The sequence below is a fragment of the Myotis daubentonii genome, chromosome 21 (assembly GCF_963259705.1).
Source record: "Myotis daubentonii chromosome 21, mMyoDau2.1, whole genome shotgun sequence".
NCBI classification, from domain to species: domain Eukaryota; kingdom Metazoa; phylum Chordata; class Mammalia; order Chiroptera; family Vespertilionidae; genus Myotis; species Myotis daubentonii.
This window is the reverse complement of record NC_081860.1, coordinates 17,896,216-17,905,472: the sequence shown is the minus strand read 5'-3', so window position 1 is coordinate 17,905,472 and position 9,257 is coordinate 17,896,216. Positions and strand designations below refer to the sequence as shown.

The window sequence follows — 9,257 nt, the reverse complement described above, 5'->3', positions numbered from 1 at the left end:
CACAGTGGGCCTCAGCGTAATCCTATTGAGCAGGATTTTTGTCATCACCTCTCTTCAAGGCCCAGACCGCTTAGACATCATTGACCCAGAGACAGCACTTCGCGCACATAGGAACCTGGGCACACTCGTATGCTCACCAGAGATGTTTCCTGGAACTAAGGACATAGCAAGGTGGCCGGGAGGGCTGCACTCTGTTTCCCACTCTGGAAGGAGCCTGACAGACACAGGAAGCTCTGGGCCCACGGAAACCCTTCTTTTCCAAACATGACCTGGACAAAGAGGAGTAGGACGGCCGCTAAAGGACCTCTCTCTTCCCCCTCGGAACTGAACCGAAAGCACGATGGCAATTTATGCGCCAATGATCACGCCCCAAACCAACAAATGAAAGAGGAAAGAAATACATCCGAAAAGCAGGAAATGCACCAATGGAAAGCGAGGCACTCCTGATTCCATGGGGACACAAACCACCAGCCATAGGATTCTCACTATTCACACACGCAGCGCTGGCCAAGGAGGCTGAGCAGAAACCCTACTGCTCACTCCCGGGCACGGTCCTCTTGGACACACCGCCTCGTGATATGCTCACGCTGACCATGACATTGAGCATTCATTCGGGACAGGGTAGGGTAGCTTAGGCGCTCAAGCCATGCACATGTCACATGACGATGGCTAAGACATACCACACCCCTCCCACCCGCCCCGCCCCCCCCAAAAGGAGCACTGAGACCTCTTTCAGACCGATAACTTTCAGAGAGGAGGGACAACGTTGGCTCTGGGTAGGCCCACTCCCAAGGGCTTAGAGTCACCAAGAATAGAGCACCAGGGTCTCTCTTGCCCACAGAGAGCCTCCTGCTGACTCTCATGCGCACGAGCTCTCTGTCCAACACAAAAGTCAGCCACTCACCTGAGACGTGAAGGCCACGACCACCATGTGGAGAGATGGTCGCACTGCAAGACACAACCAGAGGAGACATCCGTTTTAAGAGCTGGCCTCTGGCGTGGCTCTCAGTGCAGAACTACTGTGCGCCAAACACAACCGTGAACATGGAGGAGGCCACGTTCACGTAGCGGTGATCGGGGGGAGGCGCCTGGCATCCTCTCAAGGATCTGCCCGCCTCGAGAACCCAATCCCATCGCTGGGGAGAAACCTAGGACTCCCCAACATGGTGCCACCACAATGGCACCGTACTGGGCCTCAGCGTAATCCTATTGAGCATGATTTTTAAGTCATCACCTCACTTCAAGATTAAGGGTTGTCATCATTGACCCAACGCAGGCACTCTGCGGGCATCGGTACAACTGCACACTCGTTTGCTCACCAGAGATGTTTCCTGGGACTGAGGACAGAGCAAGGTGGGCTTGACGGCTGCATGGTCGCGGCCTTGGAAGGAACCTGACAGACAGAGCCCAGGAAAGCTCCGGGCCAAATGAAGGCCATTGTTTTCGGAACATGACCTGGAAAAAGAGGAGTGACAGGGCTTCTAAAGGACCCATCTTGTTCCTATCAGACCTCAATTCTAAGGGAGCTTGCTCATTTATGCGCCAATGACCACGTCCAAAACCAGGAAAGGAGAGAATGAATGAAACAACATGACCAAACAAACAAATAATAGGAATCACATAAAATAAAATGCACCATGGAAATGGGGGCACGAGGATTCCGCACCACCAACAAAAAAGAACCAGCAACAGGATTCTCACCACACACACCCTTAGGGTCTGCAAGAAAGGGGAAGAGGAGCCCTACTGCTCATGCCTGGGCGTGGTCCCCTTGGACACAGGAATCTGGCGCGATTCCAACACTGACCAGGACACTGAGCATCCACTCAGGTGAAGGTAGAGGAGGTTAGGCGCTCAAGCCATGCACATGTCACATGACACTGTCACGGGACCCCAAGAGAGCGCACTGAGCCCCCTTTCAGTCCGATTCCTTTCAGAGAGGAGGGACACGTTTGCCTTTGGGGCGGCCCGTTCCCAAGGGCTTAGAGTCACCAATTTACACAGCAGCAGGGTCTCTCTTGACCAAAGAGAGCCCCCTGCCTATTGTCATGCGCACGTGCTGTCTGTCCACACAAAAGTCAGCCACTCACCTGAGACGTGAAGGCCACGACCACCATGTGGAGAGATGGTCGCACTGCAAGACACAACCAGAGGAGAAACGTTTTGTTTTAAGAGTTGGCCTCTGGTGCCGCCATCTTGCACGTCCTACTGGGCACCAAAAACTCCGCTGTTCGCGGAGAAGGCGACGATCACCTGGAAGCGATCGGGGAGAGGCACGTGGCATCCTCTCAGGAATCTGCCTGCCTCCAGCTCCCAATCCCAACGCTGGGGGGAATCCTAAGACACCCCAGCACGGTGCCACCGATCTGTCACCCACAGTGGGCCTCAGCGTAATCCTATTGAGCAGGATTTTTGTCATCACCTCTCTTCAAGGCCCAGACCGCTTAGACATCATTGACCCAGAGACAGCACTTCGCGCACATAGGAACCTGGGCACACTCGTATGCTCACCAGAGATGTTTCCTGGAACTAAGGACATAGCAAGGTGGCCGGGAGGGCTGCACTCTGTTTCCCACTCTGGAAGGAGCCTGACAGACACAGGAAGCTCTGGGCCCACGGAAACCCTTCTTTTCCAAACATGACCTGGACAAAGAGGAGTAGGACGGCCGCTAAAGGACCTCTCTCTTCCCCCTCGGAACTGAACCGAAAGCACGATGGCAATTTATGCGCCAATGATCACGCCCCAAACCAACAAATGAAAGAGGAAAGAAATACATCCGAAAAGCAGGAAATGCACCAATGGAAAGCGAGGCACTCCCGATTCCATGGGGACACAAACCACCAGCCATAGGATTCTCACTATTCACACACGCAGCGCTGGCCAAGGAGGCTGAGCAGAAACCCTACTGCTCACTCCCGGGCACGGTCCTCTTGGACACACCGCCTCGTGATATGCTCACGCTGACCATGACATTGAGCATTCATTCGGGACAGGGTAGGGTAGCTTAGGCGCTCAAGCCATGCACATGTCACATGACGATGGCTAAGACATACCACACCCCTCCCACCCGCCCCGCCCCCCCCAAAAGGAGCACTGAGACCTCTTTCAGACCGATAACTTTCAGAGAGGAGGGACAACGTTGGCTCTGGGTAGGCCCACTCCCAAGGGCTTAGAGTCACCAAGAATAGAGCACCAGGGTCTCTCTTGCCCACAGAGAGCCTCCTGCTGACTCTCATGCGCACGAGCTCTCTGTCCAACACAAAAGTCAGCCACTCACCTGAGACGTGAAGGCCACGACCACCATGTGGAGAGATGGTCGCACTGCAAGACACAACCAGAGGAGACATCCGTTTTAAGAGCTGGCCTCTGGCGTGGCTCTCAGTGCAGAACTACTGTGCGCCAAACACAACCGTGAACATGGAGGAGGCCACGTTCACGTAGCGGTGATCGGGGGGAGGCGCGTGGCATCCTCTCAAGGATCTGCCCGCCTCGAGAACCCAATCCCATCGCTGGGGAGAAACCTAGGACTCCCCAACATGGTGCCACCACAATGGCACCGTACTGGGCCTCAGCGTAATCCTATTGAGCATGATTTTTAAGTCATCACCTCACTTCAAGATTAAGGGTTGTCATCATTGACCCAACGCAGGCACTCTGCGGGCATCGGTACAACTGCACACTCGTTTGCTCACCAGAGATGTTTCCTGGGACTGAGGACAGAGCAAGGTGGGCTTGACGGCTGCACGGTCGCGGCCTTGGAAGGAACCTGACAGACAGAGCCCAGGAAAGCTCCGGGCCAAATGAAGGCCATTGTTTTCGGAACATGACCTGGAAAAAGAGGAGTGACAGGGCTTCTAAAGGACCCATCTTGTTCCTATCAGACCTCAATTCTAAGGGAGCTTGCTCATTTATGCGCCAATGACCACGTCCAAAACCAGGAAAGGAGAGAATGAATGAAACAACATGACCAAACAAACAAATAATAGGAATCACATAAAATAAAATGCACCATGGAAATGGGGGCACGAGGATTCCGCACCACCAACAAAAAAGAACCAGCAACAGGATTCTCACCACACACACCCTTAGGGTCTGCAAGAAAGGGGAAGAGGAGCCCTACTGCTCATGCCTGGGCGTGGTCCCCTTGGACACAGGAATCTGGCGCGATTCCAACACTGACCAGGACACTGAGCATCCACTCAGGTGAAGGTAGAGGAGGTTAGGCGCTCAAGCCACGCACATGTCACATGACACTGTCACGGGACCCCAAGAGAGCGCACTGAGCCCCCTTTCAGTCCGATTCCTTTCAGAGAGGAGGGACACGTTTGCCTTTGGGGCGGCCCGTTCCCAAGGGCTTAGAGTCACCAATTTACACAGCAGCAGGGTCTCTCTTGACCAAAGAGAGCCCCCTGCCTATTGTCATGCGCACGTGCTGTCTGTCCACACAAAAGTCAGCCACTCACCTGAGACGTGAAGGCCACGACCACCATGTGGAGAGATGGTCGCACTGCAAGACACAACCAGAGGAGAAACGTTTTGTTTTAAGAGTTGGCCTCTGGTGCCGCCATCTTGCACGTCCTACTGGGCACCAAAAACTCCGCTGTTCGCGGAGAAGGCGACGATCACCTGGAAGCGATCGGGGAGAGGCACGTGGCATCCTCTCAGGAATCTGCCTGCCTCCAGCTCCCAATCCCAACGCTGGGGGGAATCCTAAGACACCCCAGCACGGTGCCACCGATCTGTCACCCACAGTGGGCCTCAGCGTAATCCTATTGAGCAGGATTTTTGTCATCACCTCTCTTCAAGGCCCAGACCGCTTAGACATCATTGACCCAGAGACAGCACTTCGCGCACATAGGAACCTGGGCACACTCGTATGCTCACCAGAGATGTTTCCTGGAACTAAGGACATAGCAAGGTGGCCGGGAGGGCTGCACTCTGTTTCCCACTCTGGAAGGAGCCTGACAGACACAGGAAGCTCTGGGCCCACGGAAACCCTTCTTTTCCAAACATGACCTGGACAAAGAGGAGTAGGACGGCCGCTAAAGGACCTCTCTCTTCCCCCTCGGAACTGAACCGAAAGCACGATGGCAATTTATGCGCCAATGACCACGCCCCAAACCAACAAATGAAAGAGGAAAGAAATACATCCGAAAAGCAGGAAATGCACCAATGGAAAGCGAGGCACTCCCGATTCCATGGGGACACAAACCACCAGCCATAGGATTCTCACTATTCACACACGCAGCGCTGGCCAAGGAGGCTGAGCAGAAACCCTACTGCTCACTCCCGGGCACGGTCCTCTTGGACACACCGCCTCGTGATATGCTCACGCTGACCATGACATTGAGCATTCATTCGGGACAGGGTAGGGTAGCTTAGGCGCTCAAGCCATGCACATGTCACATGACGATGGCTAAGACATACCACACCCCTCCCACCCGCCCCGCCCCCCCCAAAAGGAGCACTGAGACCTCTTTCAGACCGATAACTTTCAGAGAGGAGGGACAACGTTGGCTCTGGGTAGGCCCACTCCCAAGGGCTTAGAGTCACCAAGAATAGAGCACCAGGGTCTCTCTTGCCCACAGAGAGCCTCCTGCTGACTCTCATGCGCACGAGCTCTCTGTCCAACACAAAAGTCAGCCACTCACCTGAGACGTGAAGGCCACGACCACCATGTGGAGAGATGGTCGCACTGCAAGACACAACCAGAGGAGACATCCGTTTTAAGAGCTGGCCTCTGGCGTGGCTCTCAGTGCAGAACTACTGTGCGCCAAACACAACCGTGAACATGGAGGAGGCCACGTTCACGTAGCGGTGATCGGGGGGAGGCGCCTGGCATCCTCTCAAGGATCTGCCCGCCTCGAGAACCCAATCCCATCGCTGGAGAGAAACCTAGGACTCCCCAACATGGTGCCACCACAATGGCACCGTACTGGGCCTCAGCGTAATCCTATTGAGCATGATTTTTAAGTCATCACCTCACTTCAAGATTAAGGGTTGTCATCATTGACCCAACGCAGGCACTCTGCGGGCATCGGTACAACTGCACACTCGTTTGCTCACCAGAGATGTTTCCTGGGACTGAGGACAGAGCAAGGTGGGCTTGACGGCTGCACGGTCGCGGCCTTGGAAGGAACCTGACAGACAGAGCCCAGGAAAGCTCCGGGCCAAATGAAGGCCATTGTTTTCGGAACATGACCTGGAAAAAGAGGAGTGACAGGGCTTCTAAAGGACCCATCTTGTTCCTATCAGACCTCAATTCTAAGGGAGCTTGCTCATTTATGCGCCAATGACCACGTCCAAAACCAGGAAAGGAGAGAATGAATGAAACAACATGACCAAACAAACAAATAATAGGAATCACATAAAATAAAATGCACCATGGAAATGGGGGCACGAGGATTCCGCACCACCAACAAAAAAGAACCAGCAACAGGATTCTCACCACACACACCCTTAGGGTCTGCAAGAAAGGGGAAGAGGAGCCCTACTGCTCATGCCTGGGCGTGGTCCCCTTGGACACAGGAATCTGGCGCGATTCCAACACTGACCAGGACACTGAGCATCCACTCAGGTGAAGGTAGAGGAGGTTAGGCGCTCAAGCCACGCACATGTCACATGACACTGTCACGGGACCCCAAGAGAGCGCACTGAGCCCCCTTTCAGTCCGATTCCTTTCAGAGAGGAGGGACACGTTTGCCTTTGGGGCGGCCCGTTCCCAAGGGCTTAGAGTCACCAATTTACACAGCACCAGGGTCTCTCTTGACCAAAGAGAGCCCCCTGCCTATTGTCATGCGCACGTGCTGTCTGTCCACACAAAAGTCAGCCACTCACCTGAGACGTGAAGGCCACGACCACCATGTGGAGAGATGGTCGCACTGCAAGACACAACCAGAGGAGAAACGTTTTGTTTTAAGAGTTGGCCTCTGGTGCCGCCATCTTGCACGTCCTACTGGGCACCAAAAACTCCGCTGTTCGCGGAGAAGGCGACGATCACCTGGAAGCGATCGGGGAGAGGCACGTGGCATCCTCTCAGGAATCTGCCTGCCTCCAGCTCCCAATCCCAACGCTGGGGGGAATCCTAAGACACCCCAGCACGGTGCCACCGATCTGTCACCCACAGTGGGCCTCAGCGTAATCCTATTGAGCAGGATTTTTGTCATCACCTCTCTTCAAGGCCCAGACCGCTTAGACATCATTGACCCAGAGACAGCACTTCGCGCACATAGGAACCTGGGCACACTCGTATGCTCACCAGAGATGTTTCCTGGAACTAAGGACATAGCAAGGTGGCCGGGAGGGCTGCACTCTGTTTCCCACTCTGGAAGGAGCCTGACAGACACAGGAAGCTCTGGGCCCACGGAAACCCTTCTTTTCCAAACATGACCTGGACAAAGAGGAGTAGGACGGCCGCTAAAGGACCTCTCTCTTCCCCCTCGGAACTGAACCGAAAGCACGATGGCAATTTATGCGCCAATGACCACGCCCCAAACCAACAAATGAAAGAGGAAAGAAATACATCCGAAAAGCAGGAAATGCACCAATGGAAAGCGAGGCACTCCCGATTCCATGGGGACACAAACCACCAGCCATAGGATTCTCACTATTCACACACGCAGCGCTGGCCAAGGAGGCTGAGCAGAAACCCTACTGCTCACTCCCGGGCACGGTCCTCTTGGACACACCGCCTCGTGATATGCTCACGCTGACCATGACATTGAGCATTCATTCGGGACAGGGTAGGGTAGCTTAGGCGCTCAAGCCATGCACATGTCACATGACGATGGCTAAGACATACCACACCCCTCCCACCCGCCCCGCCCCCCCCAAAAGGAGCACTGAGACCTCTTTCAGACCGATAACTTTCAGAGAGGAGGGACAACGTTGGCTCTGGGTAGGCCCACTCCCAAGGGCTTAGAGTCACCAAGAATAGAGCACCAGGGTCTCTCTTGCCCACAGAGAGCCTCCTGCTGACTCTCATGCGCACGAGCTCTCTGTCCAACACAAAAGTCAGCCACTCACCTGAGACGTGAAGGCCACGACCACCATGTGGAGAGATGGTCGCACTGCAAGACACAACCAGAGGAGACATCCGTTTTAAGAGCTGGCCTCTGGCGTGGCTCTCAGTGCAGAACTACTGTGCGCCAAACACAACCGTGAACATGGAGGAGGCCACGTTCACGTAGCGGTGATCGGGGGGAGGCGCCTGGCATCCTCTCAAGGATCTGCCCGCCTCGAGAACCCAATCCCATCGCTGGAGAGAAACCTAGGACTCCCCAACATGGTGCCACCACAATGGCACCGTACTGGGCCTCAGCGTAATCCTATTGAGCATGATTTTTAAGTCATCACCTCACTTCAAGATTAAGGGTTGTCATCATTGACCCAACGCAGGCACTCTGCGGGCATCGGTACAACTGCACACTCGTTTGCTCACCAGAGATGTTTCCTGGGACTGAGGACAGAGCAAGGTGGGCTTGACGGCTGCACGGTCGCGGCCTTGGAAGGAACCTGACAGACAGAGCCCAGGAAAGCTCCGGGCCAAATGAAGGCCATTGTTTTCGGAACATGACCTGGAAAAAGAGGAGTGACAGGGCTTCTAAAGGACCCATCTTGTTCCTATCAGACCTCAATTCTAAGGGAGCTTGCTCATTTATGCGCCAATGACCACGTCCAAAACCAGGAAAGGAGAGAATGAATGAAACAACATGACCAAACAAACAAATAATAGGAATCACATAAAATAAAATGCACCATGGAAATGGGGGCACGAGGATTCCGCACCACCAACAAAAAAGAACCAGCAACAGGATTCTCACCACACACACCCTTAGGGTCTGCAAGAAAGGGGAAGAGGAGCCCTACTGCTCATGCCTGGGCGTGGTCCCCTTGGACACAGGAATCTGGCGCGATTCCAACACTGACCAGGACACTGAGCATCCACTCAGGTGAAGGTAGAGGAGGTTAGGCGCTCAAGCCACGCACATGTCACATGACACTGTCACGGGACCCCAAGAGAGCGCACTGAGCCCCCTTTCAGTCCGATTCCTTTCAGAGAGGAGGGACACGTTTGCCTTTGGGGCGGCCCGTTCCCAAGGGCTTAGAGTCACCAATTTACACAGCAGCAGGGTCTCTCTTGACCAAAGAGAGCCCCCTGCCTATTGTCATGCGCACGTGCTGTCTGTCCACACAAAAGTCAGCCACTCACCTGAGACGTGAAGGCCACGACCACCATGTGGAGAGATGGTCGCAC

At 54.5% G+C, this 9,257-nt stretch overlaps 8 non-coding genes across 8 annotated transcripts; all 8 read right to left on the bottom strand.

Moving 5' to 3' along the window:
- Positions 1-6: 6 nt before the first annotated feature.
- On the bottom strand, positions 7-87 carry LOC132223124 (small nucleolar RNA SNORD115). The gene has a single exon (XR_009450401.1). It is a non-coding gene; the product is annotated as a small nucleolar RNA SNORD115 (small nucleolar RNA).
- A 1,103-nt stretch (positions 88-1,190) lies between these two features.
- On the bottom strand, positions 1,191-1,269 carry LOC132223078 (small nucleolar RNA SNORD115). The gene has a single exon (XR_009450360.1). It is a non-coding gene; the product is annotated as a small nucleolar RNA SNORD115 (small nucleolar RNA).
- Positions 1,270-2,380: 1,111 nt separating this feature from the next.
- LOC132223123 (small nucleolar RNA SNORD115) lies at positions 2,381-2,461 on the bottom strand. Its single transcript, XR_009450400.1, has one exon. It is a non-coding gene; the product is annotated as a small nucleolar RNA SNORD115 (small nucleolar RNA).
- A 1,103-nt stretch (positions 2,462-3,564) lies between these two features.
- On the bottom strand, positions 3,565-3,643 carry LOC132223224 (small nucleolar RNA SNORD115). The gene has a single exon (XR_009450456.1). It is a non-coding gene; the product is annotated as a small nucleolar RNA SNORD115 (small nucleolar RNA).
- Positions 3,644-4,754: 1,111 nt separating this feature from the next.
- On the bottom strand, positions 4,755-4,835 carry LOC132223122 (small nucleolar RNA SNORD115). The gene has a single exon (XR_009450399.1). It is a non-coding gene; the product is annotated as a small nucleolar RNA SNORD115 (small nucleolar RNA).
- Positions 4,836-5,938: 1,103 nt separating this feature from the next.
- On the bottom strand, positions 5,939-6,017 carry LOC132223223 (small nucleolar RNA SNORD115). Its single transcript, XR_009450455.1, has one exon. It is a non-coding gene; the product is annotated as a small nucleolar RNA SNORD115 (small nucleolar RNA).
- Positions 6,018-7,128: 1,111 nt separating this feature from the next.
- On the bottom strand, positions 7,129-7,209 carry LOC132223121 (small nucleolar RNA SNORD115). Its single transcript, XR_009450398.1, has one exon. It is a non-coding gene; the product is annotated as a small nucleolar RNA SNORD115 (small nucleolar RNA).
- A 1,103-nt stretch (positions 7,210-8,312) lies between these two features.
- LOC132223222 (small nucleolar RNA SNORD115) lies at positions 8,313-8,391 on the bottom strand. Its single transcript, XR_009450454.1, has one exon. It is a non-coding gene; the product is annotated as a small nucleolar RNA SNORD115 (small nucleolar RNA).
- Positions 8,392-9,257: the final 866 nt, after the last annotated feature.